This window comes from Schistocerca gregaria, chromosome 9 (assembly GCF_023897955.1).
Source record: "Schistocerca gregaria isolate iqSchGreg1 chromosome 9, iqSchGreg1.2, whole genome shotgun sequence".
NCBI lineage: Eukaryota > Metazoa > Arthropoda > Insecta > Orthoptera > Acrididae > Schistocerca > Schistocerca gregaria.
The window spans coordinates 159,679,823-159,695,892 of NC_064928.1; the positions used below are offsets into that span (position 1 = coordinate 159,679,823).

The 16,070-nt window shown below is 40.0% G+C and overlaps 1 protein-coding gene across 1 annotated transcript in view; it reads left to right on the plus strand.

Annotated features, from left to right (window-relative positions):
* LOC126291471 (zinc finger protein 845-like) overlaps window positions 1-16,070 on the plus strand; it is a 121,661-nt gene that overhangs the window by 60,056 nt on the left and 45,535 nt on the right. The window lies entirely within an intron of this gene.

A 16,070-nucleotide genomic window follows, 5' to 3' on the forward strand; every position in this document is an offset into this window, starting at 1 on the left:
AAGAAAGAAAGAAAGAAAGAAAAAAAACATAGAAAATTACAAAAGTTGGTGCTTAAAAATGCTAGTCTCCCCCTCTCTCTGAGAAGAATGTGATGTGGGTTCAGTCCTTCCTCTGTTATTGTGGAACGAGTGTCTTGACCCTAGTACGGAATGAGCTTTCAATGTGATTCTATTTACAAGGACTGTGGTCCTTGACAACTTACATAATTACATTTTTCACATGATATTTTTTTAAACTATTGTATGCTATGAGCACTGTAGCAATCTTTATTGCTTAGAAAAATTCAATTTTGCAAATGAGAAACAGAAGTTTGTTATATTTCTGTAACAGTTCACTTTGTTTCATGTCTATGGCTGTTGCATGTAATTGTAAGCGTGGATCTGGAGTGACATATTGTTGAACAGCTCGTGGTTGTTTGTCACTTTGAGTTTGAGGAACTTTATAAGATGATAAAGTTTTTGTTTCATAATATGTATAAATGTCTGGTTTTGGAACTGTGAAATGAATATATATTTAATTGTAAATAATCTATAGTATAAACACATTCAGAGTTTATGATTTCTGCTATTTTTTGTTCATAAAAACATAATAAATTCGAAGCACAAGTTGTTAGTAAGTTTCTTATTGAACATAAATAACTTAGGAGTAAAGGAGACATACACCCACTAGCAGAAACATTGAGTCGTTCATAGGTGCACACAGAACAAGGTAACTTCCTTCCGGACGAAATTGAGCTAGACCGAGCATGCATGTGTGCATGCAATATATCTCTCTCTCTCTCTCTCTCTCTCCCTCTCCCTCTCCCTCTCCCTCTCTCTCTCCCTCTCTCTCTCTCTCTCTCTCTCTCTCTCTCTCTCTCTCTCTCTCTCTCTCTCTCTCTCGAGTCAGTGAGGTCCAGTGCACAATCAGCAGGATGTGTATTGGGAGTGGTGACCGGCAATGGAAGGGCCAAGTATTGCAGAAAGGTTGTGCGGACTGGCTTAGCAGAAATTGAGGCAAGGAGGATTATGGGAGCAAAGAATGTATTGCAAGGATAACTCACTTCTATGTACTTCAGAACAGCTAGTGCTAGGTGGAAGGATTGAGATGCAATGGATTTTTGAAGCAGCCGTTGAACTTACTACCCCGCTGGGTAGAGAAGTTTGTTCTTGGCCACAGTTTGGCTGTAGTCATGCCTATATACTATGCGGCGAGAACTGGTATACGACATTGCTACTTTCACAGGTGGTCCTGCTTCTGATGGGAGGTCCGTGACAGAACTGGAGTTATGTGCCAGGTGGGTGAATTGGGCAGGTCTTGCAGCTGAGTCTTCCACATGGGTATGACCGTGTGGCAAGGGGTGGGAGTGGGAGTGGGAGTGACAGGGATGAACCAGGATGTTGTGTAGATTGAGTGAGCTAAGGAATGCCAATGTAGGAGGTGTGGGAAGGATCTTGGGTTGGATGTTTCTTATTTGCAAGCATGATGATGGTCAATCAAAGCCCTAGTAAAGGTTATGGTTCAGTTGCCCTAGTCTGGGGTGATATTGCGTGACAGGTGTGGTGCTCCTTTGCAGCTGGTTCTTGGGGTTTGTTGGGGGATTAGGGGTGTATCAGGACATCGCACAGGGAAGCCTATTTGCGGGCTAGTTTTTTGGGGGAGACCATCAGATCAACATACTGGCAAGGGAACATCACAGTAGATATACCATCCAGGGGTGGCCAGACTGTATGGAAGCAACTTTTTGGTGTGTAAGGAATGACAGCTGTCAAAATGCAGGTTCTGTTGGTGGTTAGTGGGCTTGACATGGACAGAGATGTGGATGGAGCAATCAGGGGTGTGAAAGCTAATGTCCAGGAAGTTAGCACATTGGGTTTAGAAGGACAAGGTGAAGTGGATGGGAGAGATGTTGAGGTTGTAGAGGAAAGAGGGTAGGGTATCTTGGTCGTGAGTCCAGTTCATGAAGATATCGTCAATGAACCTGAACCAGATAAGGGGTTTGGGGTTTTGGGAAAGTAGGAAGGTTCCCTCTAAATGGCCCATAAACAGGTTGGCACAGAAGACTGTCATAAGGATGGCCATGGCAGTGCCACAGATTTGGTTATATACCCTCCCCTCATTGGAGAAGTTGTGCATGAGGATATATTTTGTAAGGTATGTGAGGAATGGGTAGTGGGTTTGGAATTGAAAGGACGTAGGGAGAAGTAGTGTTTGACAGTGGCAGGGGCATTGGGTGTTAGTGTTTGGGGGGGGGGGGGGTGGCATCAAGATATTGATTAGTAATGATCCAGTTGGTGATGGTGTGGGAATGGTTGAGAGTCACTGTAGAAAGACTTTGATTATCTATCGTCATGCCTGGAAATGAGGGATATCCTACCCGAAATCATTCCCACCCCTTTTAAAGTGACATTTTGTTGCCCACCAAACCTACACATCATCTTAGTCCATCCCTGTGCTACTCCCACTCCCAACCCTTTGCCACACTGTCATATCCCTGTAAGAGCTTCAGGTGCAAGATCTGCCAGATTCACCCACCCACCACATCCCAGCCCAGTCCTGTAAACAGACTTATCTTATCCCATCAGAAGCAGGGTCACATATGAAAGCAGTCTTGTCATATACCAACTCTGCTGATCATCAGAGTGAATGGCCACACCAAACTGTGGCCATGAACAAAGTGGGCCACCCAGTGATAGAACCTGCTGTGAGCACAAGGTGCTAGAGTTAGTGGCTGCTTTACAACCCTTGCCATCTGGAACCTTCCTTCCAGCATCAGCTATTCTGAACTACATAGGTGGAAGTTACACTTGCAACACGTCCTTCATTCTCATACTACTCCTGGTATCAATCTGCACTATCCCACTGTCTCCACACCATGTATCCAACAGTTTCCTTCTCTTCTGTTTTGTCCCAATCTCCCAGTCCACACCTCCACGGCACTTCATTGTGTGCTGCCCCTTGCTGGCTGTGGTACACGTGTCGCAGCCTAGCTTGTGCAGCTGTCATCACTCCCTCCCCACATTCCTAGCCTACACATCTGCTGCCTCTCTGTGAGCTGCTAGTTACCCGTCCCCAACTGCTCCTTTCACTTCTTGCCTCTTTCTCCATCTACCTACTCCACCATACACAACCCCCAATCCAGTCCACCCTCCAAACTGCAATCCTGCTATTATCTGTCCAGCCAGCACGATGTTGGCACCACGCACGCGTATGTACATATATATATATGTTTCTACTCCAGCTTGTCTATAGATTTCTTCAGGAAGCTAGCCAAGTGCTCGTCCTCTCTTGTGTTTGCCTATCGGTGACTCAACTCTTCTGCTATTCAGTGTGCATATCTTTTAGTCCTAAATTATTTAAATTTTGCCAGAAATTTCTTACTATATTTCTTATTGAACATGAGGATTAAATCTAGGCTGTAGACGCTCTCCACTGATAACTTTCGCCTTAACTTTCTCAAAAAAGTTGCCACCGGTTGCTGTGACTGAAACTTAAGAAATTTGGCTGTGTACTTAGCAATAACTGTCATGTTTTTACTGGTATCTAATGTTTCCTAGTGCAAAAGACAGGTGGTGAGGTGCCAGTTAAATTATGTCAAGCATGAAAATGCTGTCCGCAGTCTTTGCACAGTATAGCTACATTGTCTTCATGTAAGATAGAACAGAACCTGCAGATACATCACATTATCTTCTTCCACATTAATTATCAGCTTAGCGTAAATGCTAATCACATAAAAATATGGATTGTGCTCACATTGTTATGAGCTCAATGAGAGAATTAATTTATTGGTGATAGACTTTTTTTAATTTTAAACTCTTACACGTGAGTAACATGTTTTCACAAATGTATTGAAACTGCAGTAGCCTATAGAACTATATTGCTTTAGAATTTTTGTCACGAGGCACTGGTGAAACTATAATCAGTCTGTTGTGTAAAACTGTGATGGTAACATTTGAATAAGACTTTACCGAAAATATTTTTAGAACTTAGTTATTAGAGGAGACTTGTTTATCCAATTAATGTGTGAGGAAAAGAGTATTGTAAATAGGATAATTTAGTCAAGCTTTTGTTGAATCAACATTCCTGATAATTTGTATTCAATCAGTTCTATTCATGGAATTGGAAGTAGTGTTCATTATACAGCAGATAGCTCTGTAAATTTATTGCAGTGTTTTTGATGCCTTCAGCTATTGCTCTAATGAACGGTAGTTCCATAATTATCCACAGCTGTTTGTTTCTAATGAAAAGTGATTATTAAATGAAAGACCTCTAAAAAACTAGTTAATTTTTGTATCCTAAGTCTACATGGTCCAAACCTGAAGCTTTTTACTTTTACCAGGATAGTGGTTAAAAAAGATGCAGAAGGCAAACATTCCTGCATGTCAGATGGTTACAAAGACTGCATAAAGTTCTTGTTCTTCTTATGCTTGCAAAAACAAGTGCACATGTAATCAAAATAACTTGTGAGTTCTTCTATTTGGTAAAAGAAACAAGATTATAAACAGGTTTTAACCTTCATTGTGTAATATAGAGTAAAAAGAAACAGGTATTAAACAGAAAAGACATATTAAGACTGTGCGTGAAGAGAGAGATTGCGAGGAAATCAACATTTAACTTCCATCAACAGTTGAAATTTCATTGGTCCATTCATTGTGTGCCATAGATCCCATCAAGCTAGACGAATATCTGAAAGACATCAAGGTATAAACTAACAAAATGCATAGAAACTTAATCCGTTCATTGTATTAACAAAAGATACCATCACAACAGTGAAAAACTGTGTAATATGCTGTCACCAAAGAGTACAACACATAATGAAGAGTAATGCTACAACTCTCAGATGGAACATTACTGTGATGTGGTTGCTGTCACTGTGGGAACAGCTCAGCACAACATCATCGTGCCGCTCTTCTATCGCATTTTGTAAGCCTTTACACAGGGTGCATATTGGCCAGCTCTCCATCAGTAAATGTTTGCATACTGTTGTGTGTCAGTGCCAGTGTATAACTGACACTGCTAGAAAAATGAACCCGAGACAGAACTGAGCAGTACTTAATGCGAACTCGAAGCTGCAAGTGCTGAGAGTGAATGAACGGAACAAGTTCGTTTCCTACAACATATACCCTCAACATTAACCCTTGAGAAGGTGCGCCTATGTACAAAGTGCACCAGTCTCACAAAACATTGTCTTGTACCATTTCATTGTTGTTTTGCAATTGCAAGCCTCCGCCCATTCTGTGTGAGCAGCAGTAATATACAAGGTCTGTTTAAAAAATTCTGGAACTTTGTCCACAAAATTTTTCTATGCTCATATTTTAATTATTGCACATGATCTCCACCGAAATATTCTCCTTCACAATTGACATGCCGCTCCCCATGCCATTTACACTTACATAAGCAGCCTCGGTTTGCCTCATGCTGAATCACTCAAAGCGCTGTCTTCAAATTTTCTTTTATGTCGTCTATCGTTGGAAATCGTCATGCTTTCAACAGGGTTTTCACCTTTAGAAATTAAAGAAAAGTCCGCAGGGGCCAGATCTGGAGAGTACAGAGAATTGGGCAGAACAGTGATTTTGTATTTTGTGTGATAGTCACGCACCAACTGGGATGACTGTACAGGTGCATTATTGTGATGCAAGAGCCGTGAAATCTCTCACCACATTTCAGGCCGTTTCCTTCTCACATTTTCTCGCAGGTGTCACATCACGTGTCAGTAGTACCATTGATTAACAGTTTGTCTCTGTGGCATGAATTCATGAGGGACTAATCCTTCCAAGTCAAAGAAAACAATCACCATGGCTTTGACATTTGACCTGACCTGATAAGCTGTTTTTGGTCTTTGAGAACCTTTCCCGACCCATTGTGAGGATTGAACCTTGGTCTCAGCATCATAACTGTAGACCCACATCACATCACCAGTTATGGTTCCCTTAAGGAACATTTCATTTTCATTTGTGCAATCCAAAGGCTCTTCACAGATAGCAAGACGAAAGTCTTACAGGTCGTGACTCGTGAGCCGTGGGACAAACTTTGCAGCAACATGATGCATTCCAAGATACTGTGTCAGGATTTCATTACATGGTGCAACTGAAATGTTACATTCTTCTGTAGTCTCTCGGACAATTTCTATTCCATTGGCACACACAATTTTGTTGAGGCTGTTGACACAAGCATCGTCGGTAGACATCGAAGGGTGTGCTGAACGATGAAGAACAAAGTGCTCAGTTTAGAAAAGGTGTTATACTGGGGTGCAGTCTTTTGGCTGCTCGAACTATACACCGAATAAGCAGTGACGGAAATAGAAGAAAGTTTCAGGAGTTAGATTAAAATTTAGGGTGAAAAGATATCAATGATGAGATGTGCTGGTGACATTACTTTATTTAGAGAAAGCGAAGAGGAATTGCATGAATTGCATGACCTTTTGAATGGGATGGACCCCCTAATCAGTATAGAATATGGATTGAGGTTAAAACAAAGAAGAATGAAGGGGTGAGGAATAGTGGAAGTGAGATTAACATCAAAGTTGGTTAACAAAAAGTAGATGAGGTGATGGAATTCTACTATGTTGTAAGCAAACTAATTTGTGACAGACAAAGCAAGGAGGACCGAAACGGGGGAACAGCACAGGCTATGGGATGGCGAGTGTTTTAAGTTTGTCCCAGTGCATCGATTCTAAAAATGGAAGTTCAACCACGCCAGAAGGACCTGTAAGTTACTTAAACGATCAATCGGAAAATAATCCTAAAGTGGTACTCACAATTTGCAATGTGCCTGTCCACATTTTAGCTCACTGTGGCTGAAAAGGAAAATCCTCCTCATTTCTTGAAAGGGTGTAAGGAAGTTACGCTAAAATTGAAAGTTCACCATTTGCAGTAATCGTGAAGTCAAAAATATATAGTTTCACACCCTTAAGTTTTTCATAAATCACATGAATTTTTACTGCTCTTGTCAGCAGTTGGCACAGTTCAGAAGATAAATCTCACCAAAGTTCCATTATCTGCGAAGGCGTGATGAAAAGTAATGCCTCTGAAATTTTAAAGTGAAAAGTCCTAAAGCTTTTTAAATAAAATGAACTTTATTAACATTTTACATCTTTATTCATCATGTGTACACACCTGTTGCTCAACATAGGCACTCTGGCAACAAACACATTTCTCCCAATGAGAGAGCAGTTTATCGTATTGTCACCATAGAATGTTTGACTTTGTTGACGGAGCCACAACCTCACCTCTGCGCACACTATTTCACCACTATCAGAGGTAAGTCCTCGAAAGGGTTCTTTAAATTTTGGAAACTGATGAAAATCAGATGAGGGCACATTGGGACTATATGGAAGATCAACGATGGCAGTGAATCCGATGCGTTGCATTGTTGCAGGTGTCACAGCACTTGTATGTGGTCTGGCACTGCCATGCCGAAAGATGGAGTGCTCCAATTGTGGTGCGTTTTCTGTGATTAGAAACTCAGTTACAGCATGCTGTTTCTCATGTACCAACATTGCACACCACCATGTTACACACTAAAATTTGGAGCCCTGTAGAGGCAGAGGGTTACAACATATGTAAGCAAAAGGAGAAAGTCAATGGATTAATAAACATGACATGTAATATAACAACTGATATTGGGAGCAGTATCTAAAATTTGTAGGTGTTACTTTTCAGCACGTCCTCCTACAAATTTATTTTCTGAGATAAAGTTGTATAAATAATTCTAAGTACAGAATGAAATTTTCACTCTGCAGCGGAGTGTGCGCTGGTATGCAACTTCCTTGGCAGATTAAAACTGTGTGCCGGACCGAGACTCGAACTCAGGACCTTTGCCTTTCGTGGGCAAGTGCTCTACCGACTGAGCTACCCAAGCACGACTCACGACCCGTCCTCACCGCTTAATTCCACCAGTACCTCATCTCCTACCTAAGCAGAGCACTTGTCCGTGAAAGGCAAAGGTCCCGAGTTCAAGTCTCGGTCCGGCACACAGTTTTAATCTGCTAGGAAGTTTCATTCTAAGTACAGGCTAGTGCACCTAATTCTGCAAAAGTGCAATCTTAAACTTTCTCATAACCAATCAGCCATCCAAGGCTTGCATTCCCAGTTGCAGCTAGCGTCACAATGTGCTCCATCTTGAAGCTCAGCACTGACTTGCTGTCTGATAGTGAGACACTGTTAACAAATGAACCCACAAAGCAGTTCTGGAGCTGGTTATATATCCTGGGTGCAATTGGGAGTGGACTGTGAAACGGAATTGCCACCTCCTAAAATGCTTGGCACACTTGCCTCAGTGATCTAACAGTGCCCTCTTGGCATAATAAATTATTAATAACTTTCCCAATTGGGAATTTCCTATCGTAGATCCATATTTAAGAAACATTTCATTCCTATTTCAATTGTAATGCCTCCAGTTTTATTATGTGAAAACTCAAAGCTTTTTAAATAAAACAAACATTATTCTTCATGCCTACATATGTGCAGTCTTCCACTGTCAGAGAGCTCCAAATTGTAGTCTGTAACATGGCGGTTTGATAGTGTAACTATATCGGTGCATGAGGAACAGCATGCTGTAATCAAGTTTCAAATTTGAAGAGTTTGTCCTCACGTGGAGCACTCCTTCCTTCAGCATGACAGTGTCAGACCACACACAAGTGCTGCGGCATCTGCAACAATGTGACACCTTGGGTTCATTGTAATCGATCATCTTCCAACAGCCCCTACTTGGCTACAGCTGATGTTCATCTGCTTTCTAAACTTCGAGAACACCTTCAAGGATTTCACTTTGTGATGAAGTGGTGCAAGCGGACACGAGGTCATGTCTCTGTCAATAAAACCAGACATTGTACAGTGATGGTATCAACAAACGGGTTTGCTATTGGGAGAAATTTGTTTGACACCAGGGTGATAAAGATGAGAAGTAAATATGTAGACATGAAGAATAAAGATATATAACATTTACTTAAAAACCCTAAAGAGTTTTCACATAAAAGCTTTGGAGGCACTACTTTCCAGCACACCCCAGTATTTGGTGTGATTTTTCAAATGGAGCATTAAGTGGTCCTTACATCTGAACTGTCAATACCGTCATCATTGGACCCTTGTTAAATCACTTAAATTGCCTGAAACTTGGTACACCGTAATATCTTTCTATACAAAATATGACGTGGTAATCTCTTTACATTAACTTATATTTAACTAGTGGTTAATCTACCATGCTTTCAGTTCAGATTTCACATTTCAATTAAAAACTGAAAGATTATTGAAGACAAATTTACAGAACATTTTGACATTATATTTTTACATCAGATTACACACGTTATCAAAATTTCAACTCTGTTTCTTTAAATCCTGCCAGTAACTGATTATGCTTGATTCTACACCATTCTACTAACAATTTAAATAATTATACCAATCTCAAAATTTTATGTCACACAAATGAATGTCAGTCAATAATACCGAGATTCACATTCTTGACTTTGGGGCTAGGTGGAAGGAGTATGGGGAGTCACTCTCTCACACTTTGCTCTCCGTAAGGTTAAGAAGGCATTTCTAATTTCTAGTCAAAACAAATCTCTTAGTATAAAAAATAAGTTAATTAGCACAAGAAATTTCTGAGAAGATACATTTGTAGGTCAGCACTGTGTAGAAGTGAACCATGGACCATGGGAAAACTGGATAAGCAGAGTGTCAAAGTCTCAGAGATGTAGAGCTAATGTTGAAAATGAGGTTGACTGCTAACAAGGAAACCTCCCCATCGCACCCCCCTCAGATTTAGTTATAAGTTGGCACAGTGGATAGGCCTTGAAAAACTGAACACAGATCAATCGAGAAAACAGGAAGAAAGTTGTGTGTAACTATGAAAAAAATAATCAAAATTACAAACTGAGTAGTCCATGCTCAAGATAGGCAACATTAAGGAAAATACTAAATCAATAGCACCGTGGTCCTGTGGTTAGCGTGAGAACCTGTGGTACAAGAGGTCCTTGGTTCAAGTCAAATTTTAATTTTTTATTTTCAGACGATTATCAAAGTTCAGGCACACGCACATAATCAACTTCACTCTCCAAAATTCCAGGACATGTTCAGATTTGCTTGGACATATGCAGGATTTCACGGTCTGCACACAGAAAAATTTGAAAACATTAAAAACATATGTTTTGACAGAGCACAGGGAAAACTGTGCGGCTGTGAAACTGTTGCATTCATTTGCTGCAGTTTATGCGACAAACTTATGTTTTCATCACTTTTTTGGGAGTGATTATCACATCCACAAGAAAACCTAAATCGGGCAAGGTAGAAGAATCTTTTTACCCATTTGCCAAGTGCACAAGTTAGGTGGGTCGAAAACATATTCGTGACGCACATGCCGTCATCAGTGTCATATAGAATATATCAGACGTGTTTTGCTGTGGAGGAATCGGTTGACCTATGACATTGAGATCAAATGTTTTCGGTTCCCATTGGAGAGGCACGTCCTTTCGTCTACTAATCGCACAGTTTTGTGGTGCGGTCGCAAAACACAGATACTAAACTTATTACAGTGAACAGAGACGTCAATGAATGAACGGACAGATCATAAACCAAGGACCTCTCGTTCCACAGCTGCTCACGCTAACCACGGGACCACGGTGCTCCTGATTTCACACTGTCGTTGTGTTGCATATCTTGCACATAGACTACTCAGTTTGAATATTTTGCTTCTTTTTTTCATAGTTCCACACAACTTCTTCCTCTTTTCTTGATTGATCTGTGTTCAGTTTTCCAAGGCCTATCCACTGTGCCAACTAATCAGAGAGGGGTGCGATGGGGAGGTTCCCTTGTAAGGTAAGAAATAAAAATGAAGAGGTTCTCCGCAGAATAGGTGAGGAAAGGAGCACGTGGAGAATGCTGACACAAAGAAGGGACAGGTTGATAGGACATGTGTTACGAAACCAGGAGATATCTTCCATGGTAATAGAGGGAGCTATAGAGGATAAAAACTGTAGGGGAAGAAAGAGATTGCAATACATCCAACAAATAATTGAGAACATAGGGTGCAAGTACTAAATGCACTACTCAGAGATGAAGAGACTGATACAAGAGAAATTTGTCACAGGTCACTTCACTTCATACCAGCCAGAAGGCTGATAACCCCCCACACCCACACCCACACACACACACACACACACACACACACACACACACACACACACACACACACACACACAACCTTCTTGAACTGTCAGGTATAAAATGTATTAAGAGAGCACTGCATGATGCTGCGTCACGTGAAGAAATGTTTCACCTTCAGTATTACGGTACTGTTCAGCACTGACTGGTGTCTGGATATCCCTTACTGTCTTCAGATCATCAACTAGAACAAGCAGAACAGTGTGAGGGTTCTGCAGGATAAAATAAGATAACTTATGCCCCTCCAGAACTCATGTCGTCCTCATTTTCCAAAACATAACTATACACATACAGCTCAACCATACTTAAATGACTAGTCATAGACTTAAGAGTAAACATTTGATTTAGATACAGTACACTTTGCCAAGGCAAATGATCTCAAACGACTGACTCTGTGCAACATTCAATTGACATTCTTGTTGATACATCATTGTTAATGTTGATCCAAGGAAGGCTTCTGTTGAAGTATTCCTCTGAGTGTCATATGGTTTTGAGGTACCTCGGCTACACCTGTACTGATGTCACTATTGGAAAGTCTTTCTTTCTCATCCCATCTTGTAAGTCTCCACTGACCAGGGTTTCTGGGTGACTTTTCCATAACTCTTGTTTATCTAGGTCATAATTACAAACTCTGACTACCCCTCATGTGGGACACTGAATTTTAGTACACTGATCTTTTTTTAAATAACAATAATAAATATTTAAGAAAATATTTTTTTCTCACTTGTTTTAAATTAGGAAACTAGAAGGTGGTGTATACTTTCCTCCGGTACTCAGTAACAGTATCATAAACTGTGAGAAATCATGTCTGTATGTTTCCATGTGTCTTTCATTCAGTCTCTTACTGTACAGGGTAATTATAAAGTTAGGAAACATTTAAAAAAATTGGGTAGATAAACAACAAATAGCAATATAACAAACAAACTTTAATATTTTTTTTCCAATGTTTATAGATGTTCTATATGTAACCCTTTATCACACGGCACATATCCACACAGTAGTCCAATTCTGCCCATATCCAACCCAGTGCATCGAGACTGACAGTAACAACAGTTGCTGTGATACAGTGTTGCAAGTCTCTATGATAGAGGTGGAACATAAACAGTGTTCTTGACGTAACCTGACAATAAAAAAATCAAAAGGCATCTTGTTTAGTGACTGTGGCAGCTACTCGACTAGCACCAGCTCAGCAGTCTATCCAACAACAGGGCAATGCATCATACAGGTAGTCTCGTACACAATTGTGGAAATGTGAATGGGCACTATTTTGTTGAAAGATGGAATATGGATTCCAGTTTGTGGTCTGAACCACAACTGCAGCACGGAGAGATAGGTGATACCATTAAAAGTTTCCTCAGTGAAGAAGAAGGGTCCATAGACTGTCTTGCTGGTCACAGCACGGAAGGTGTTAACTTTCTCAGAATCCTTGATCTACAGTTACTTGTGGATTCTGTGACCTTCATGTGTTTGTGTTGAGTCTGTTGACCTTTCTGAAAGATGGAAAGTGACTTTGTCACTAAAGATTAATTTGCTTTCTGTCATTTTTGAGATGGTTCTGCATATTAATCCAGAACTCTAGATGACACAGTTTGTCGCCAAGGCTTATGGCTCACAGGAATTGCAATTTGCCCAGCTTCACTCTTAATCAGTTACAAAGTATTTTCCACTGTGTATCACTCCATTACGCTGTTGTAAATTGGTAGTGTGTTGTGAAACTTGCCCAAAAAGCTCTTTGCACACACACTACCAATTGGTAACAGGCAAAGTCCAGCACACACAATGCTTTCACTGCCTGGTTCTCCACCGTTTTGAGCAACTACAATTGGCGGCACACCTTTGAAAAAACTTGGAGAGTTTGTCTTTCAAGTTCTGTATCATTTGTTACATTATGTTTATCCATTTATGTACACTGATTTTTTAAAACGTTTCGTAGGGATTATAATTACCCTCCTCAATACATAACAGCAGCTTCTGTATAATAGAATTGTGAGACAAATGAAAACCTTAAATATTTTTCTAAAAATTATTTATTGTGCAGAAGTGGTCAAAGCTGTATCACTTTTCAACATAATCTCCCCCAAGCTCAATGCAAGTCCTCCAGCACTTACAAAGAGCAATAAATTCTTGAGAAAAAATTCTTTCGGTAGTCCGCGCAACCACTCATGCACCGCGTGGCGCACCTCTTCATCAGAACGGAACTTCTTTCCTCCCATTGCGTCTCTGAGTGGTCCAAACATATGGAAATCACTTGCGGCAAGGTCTGGTGAGTATGATGGATGAGGAAGACACTCAAAATGCAGGTCTGTGTTTGCTGCAACTGTTGTACGGGCAGTGTGGGGCCTTGCATTATCATGTTGCAAAAGGACACCTGCTGACAGCAATCCACATCTCTTTGAGAAAATGTAATTATTATGGAAGGAAAAGTTAAATAGTAACAGTACTTGCTGCCACTCATTACGAGTCTGTGAATTGTGAACTGTGGTTTGTCTCGTAACATACACAATCTAAATCATTTGCTTTGGCTACAGGAGACATGTCAAATTGTGGTAAAATTTCACCATAAACAAAGAACAGCTGAAGTTAACAAACACCATCATAATAATAAAATAATTTTGTAATATATACATACAATAAAATGTAACACTTAATTACCCCTCCTCTATGGATTCTTCTGTTGAATAGTAGCATTTCCCCCACAGAATCTGCTATAGCCTCGTTTAAAAAATTTCTGGCTTCATATTAAATATGTTTGGCCGTTAACTAGTTATATACTGTCATCCCCATATAGTGTGGAGTCTGTGCATAATTTCAAATGTTGTGTGGGTAGCATAAAATTCCCAGCAGGGGAATGGCAGAAAGTGGGTAAGAACTAAAAGATGTGGACAGCGACATACGGAGGTTTGGCTCGAGATCCGTGAGACTTGCATGGATAGCCAAAGTGGTTAAGGTGACAGCTCGCATTAAGTTGGAGGTCTTGGTTCAGGTCACAGACCAGAAAAAATTTTAATGTGCTACTAATAAACTGTACAGCTGTTGGGTAATCCTATTTGTAATTTGTGAATGCATCTCTTCTATTTCGTATGGCTGTGGATTGTCAGTGACATCTTCTCTACATGCCTGAAGGACACTGTAAACTACAGACACTGCAAATCTATATAGGTCTATTGGAGGTGAGGGTTGCATTGAATGAAATATTGTTAATCTGTTATGACACATAACATCACATCTGGCAACTCTCTCTTTCTTGTTTCCACACTTACGTGTAGCCCTACGTCTAGGTTAGTCTAGAGAGTCACTTTTGAGAGATGGTGAAACCAACATGTGTGTCATTATAGGCTGATTAAAATTATTCAATAGTTGACATTTCACACATTGGTGCTGTTTTCTGCCAGTCAGAGTGCTGCACATCATGCCCGAACCATGCACCGTTGCCAAACTGCCACAACAATTAGTCAGTCAGTTCCAGTTCCTTGTCTGACATTCTTTCTTGATGTGTTTCAATCCCAAATCATGAGTCTGGCACTTTTATTTCATATTTCATCATACATGACACACACACACACACACACACACACACACACACACACACACACACACACACACACACAACAAACACACACACACACACACACACACACACAATCCAACGAAATACGTACATTTTATACTGGATACTTCTGCACAAGTTAGTGATCAAAGTGAACATTTTAGTTCTGTCACAGTCTGTTGACCACCATTTTCTTGGATACATAACACATCACGAAGTTGTGGTTAGCTTAGGAAATGAGTTTAAATTCAGGGCTAAAAAACGCGTTGTCTGCCACAGTTCAGTCACTGGTCACTTAAAATAAGCTGTCGACAGAGCATCTCACATTTCCGATATATCTCACAGTATCCACTTTCAATATTGCTCCCTGCTACACATTAACAGGATTCGTGAAGTGACCCACCATCTTTGTGTCATCTGTAACCAAGCGGCACCCGATGTGGCAAGTGACAGGTGTAACTATCAAGTTATTTTAATTTGACTAGAGTTACATTAACATTCTTGAAGAAAACTCCTGTCAGATAGTTTCAGGATTTTAATCAGTGTGAAGGCATTAAGAACAAGAACAGCCTTGCTTAAAACTGCTCTCACTGTGAAGATGCTGTTAGTTTGTCATTTCTTGTTTTGGTTTATTTATTTATTGGCCCTGTGAATATAAGACTGTACATTGTACAAAATATGTTCGACCATTCCTTAATTAGTAGGTCTACACATTTTTTAAAATTTTTACACACATCATTTTAGCAAGAAGCAATATTACACAATATTTTATTACTTTATATAATTTACAAACACAATTGTAATCGGCACTGCAGTTTTGTTTTCCTCGATGCTCTTTACTGTACAGCAGTAGTGTGTGACAAGTGATCCATCACACTTAATCTGAAACTGTTTCTGGTCATTATATTTGTTTTGAATTTGGATAATGCATTATACAGTTTGTTACTGGAATGGACTATACCTGTATTTAATAATGCTGTGTAAATGTACAAAATTTATTTGTCTTGAGAGCTATCTGTGCGCTGACTTGTGTATTGAAAAATTGCAATCATAGTTATTTTGAATCTGTCATTAGATAATGGGATAATTTTCTGGTGAAGTTCAAGTAGTGTATCACAAATACTGAAACTCCCAAAGAAAATTGTCTGATACTCGAGTACTGCACAGCAAACAGAGTCTTGTCACGCATTATTTTGGAAACTACAAATCCTAACTGTTCCCTCCATATATATTTATGAAATGTGTGTAAGTTCGGAGGATATACAGAAATACGGAATGTCTCCTATTGTGGTTTTGAACAGCACTGCTTTCCAAAAGAAACTGAATTTCCTTACCATTTGTTGTGAGAAAATAGTTTGAGTTCCTGGATAATTTTACATTTTCTATT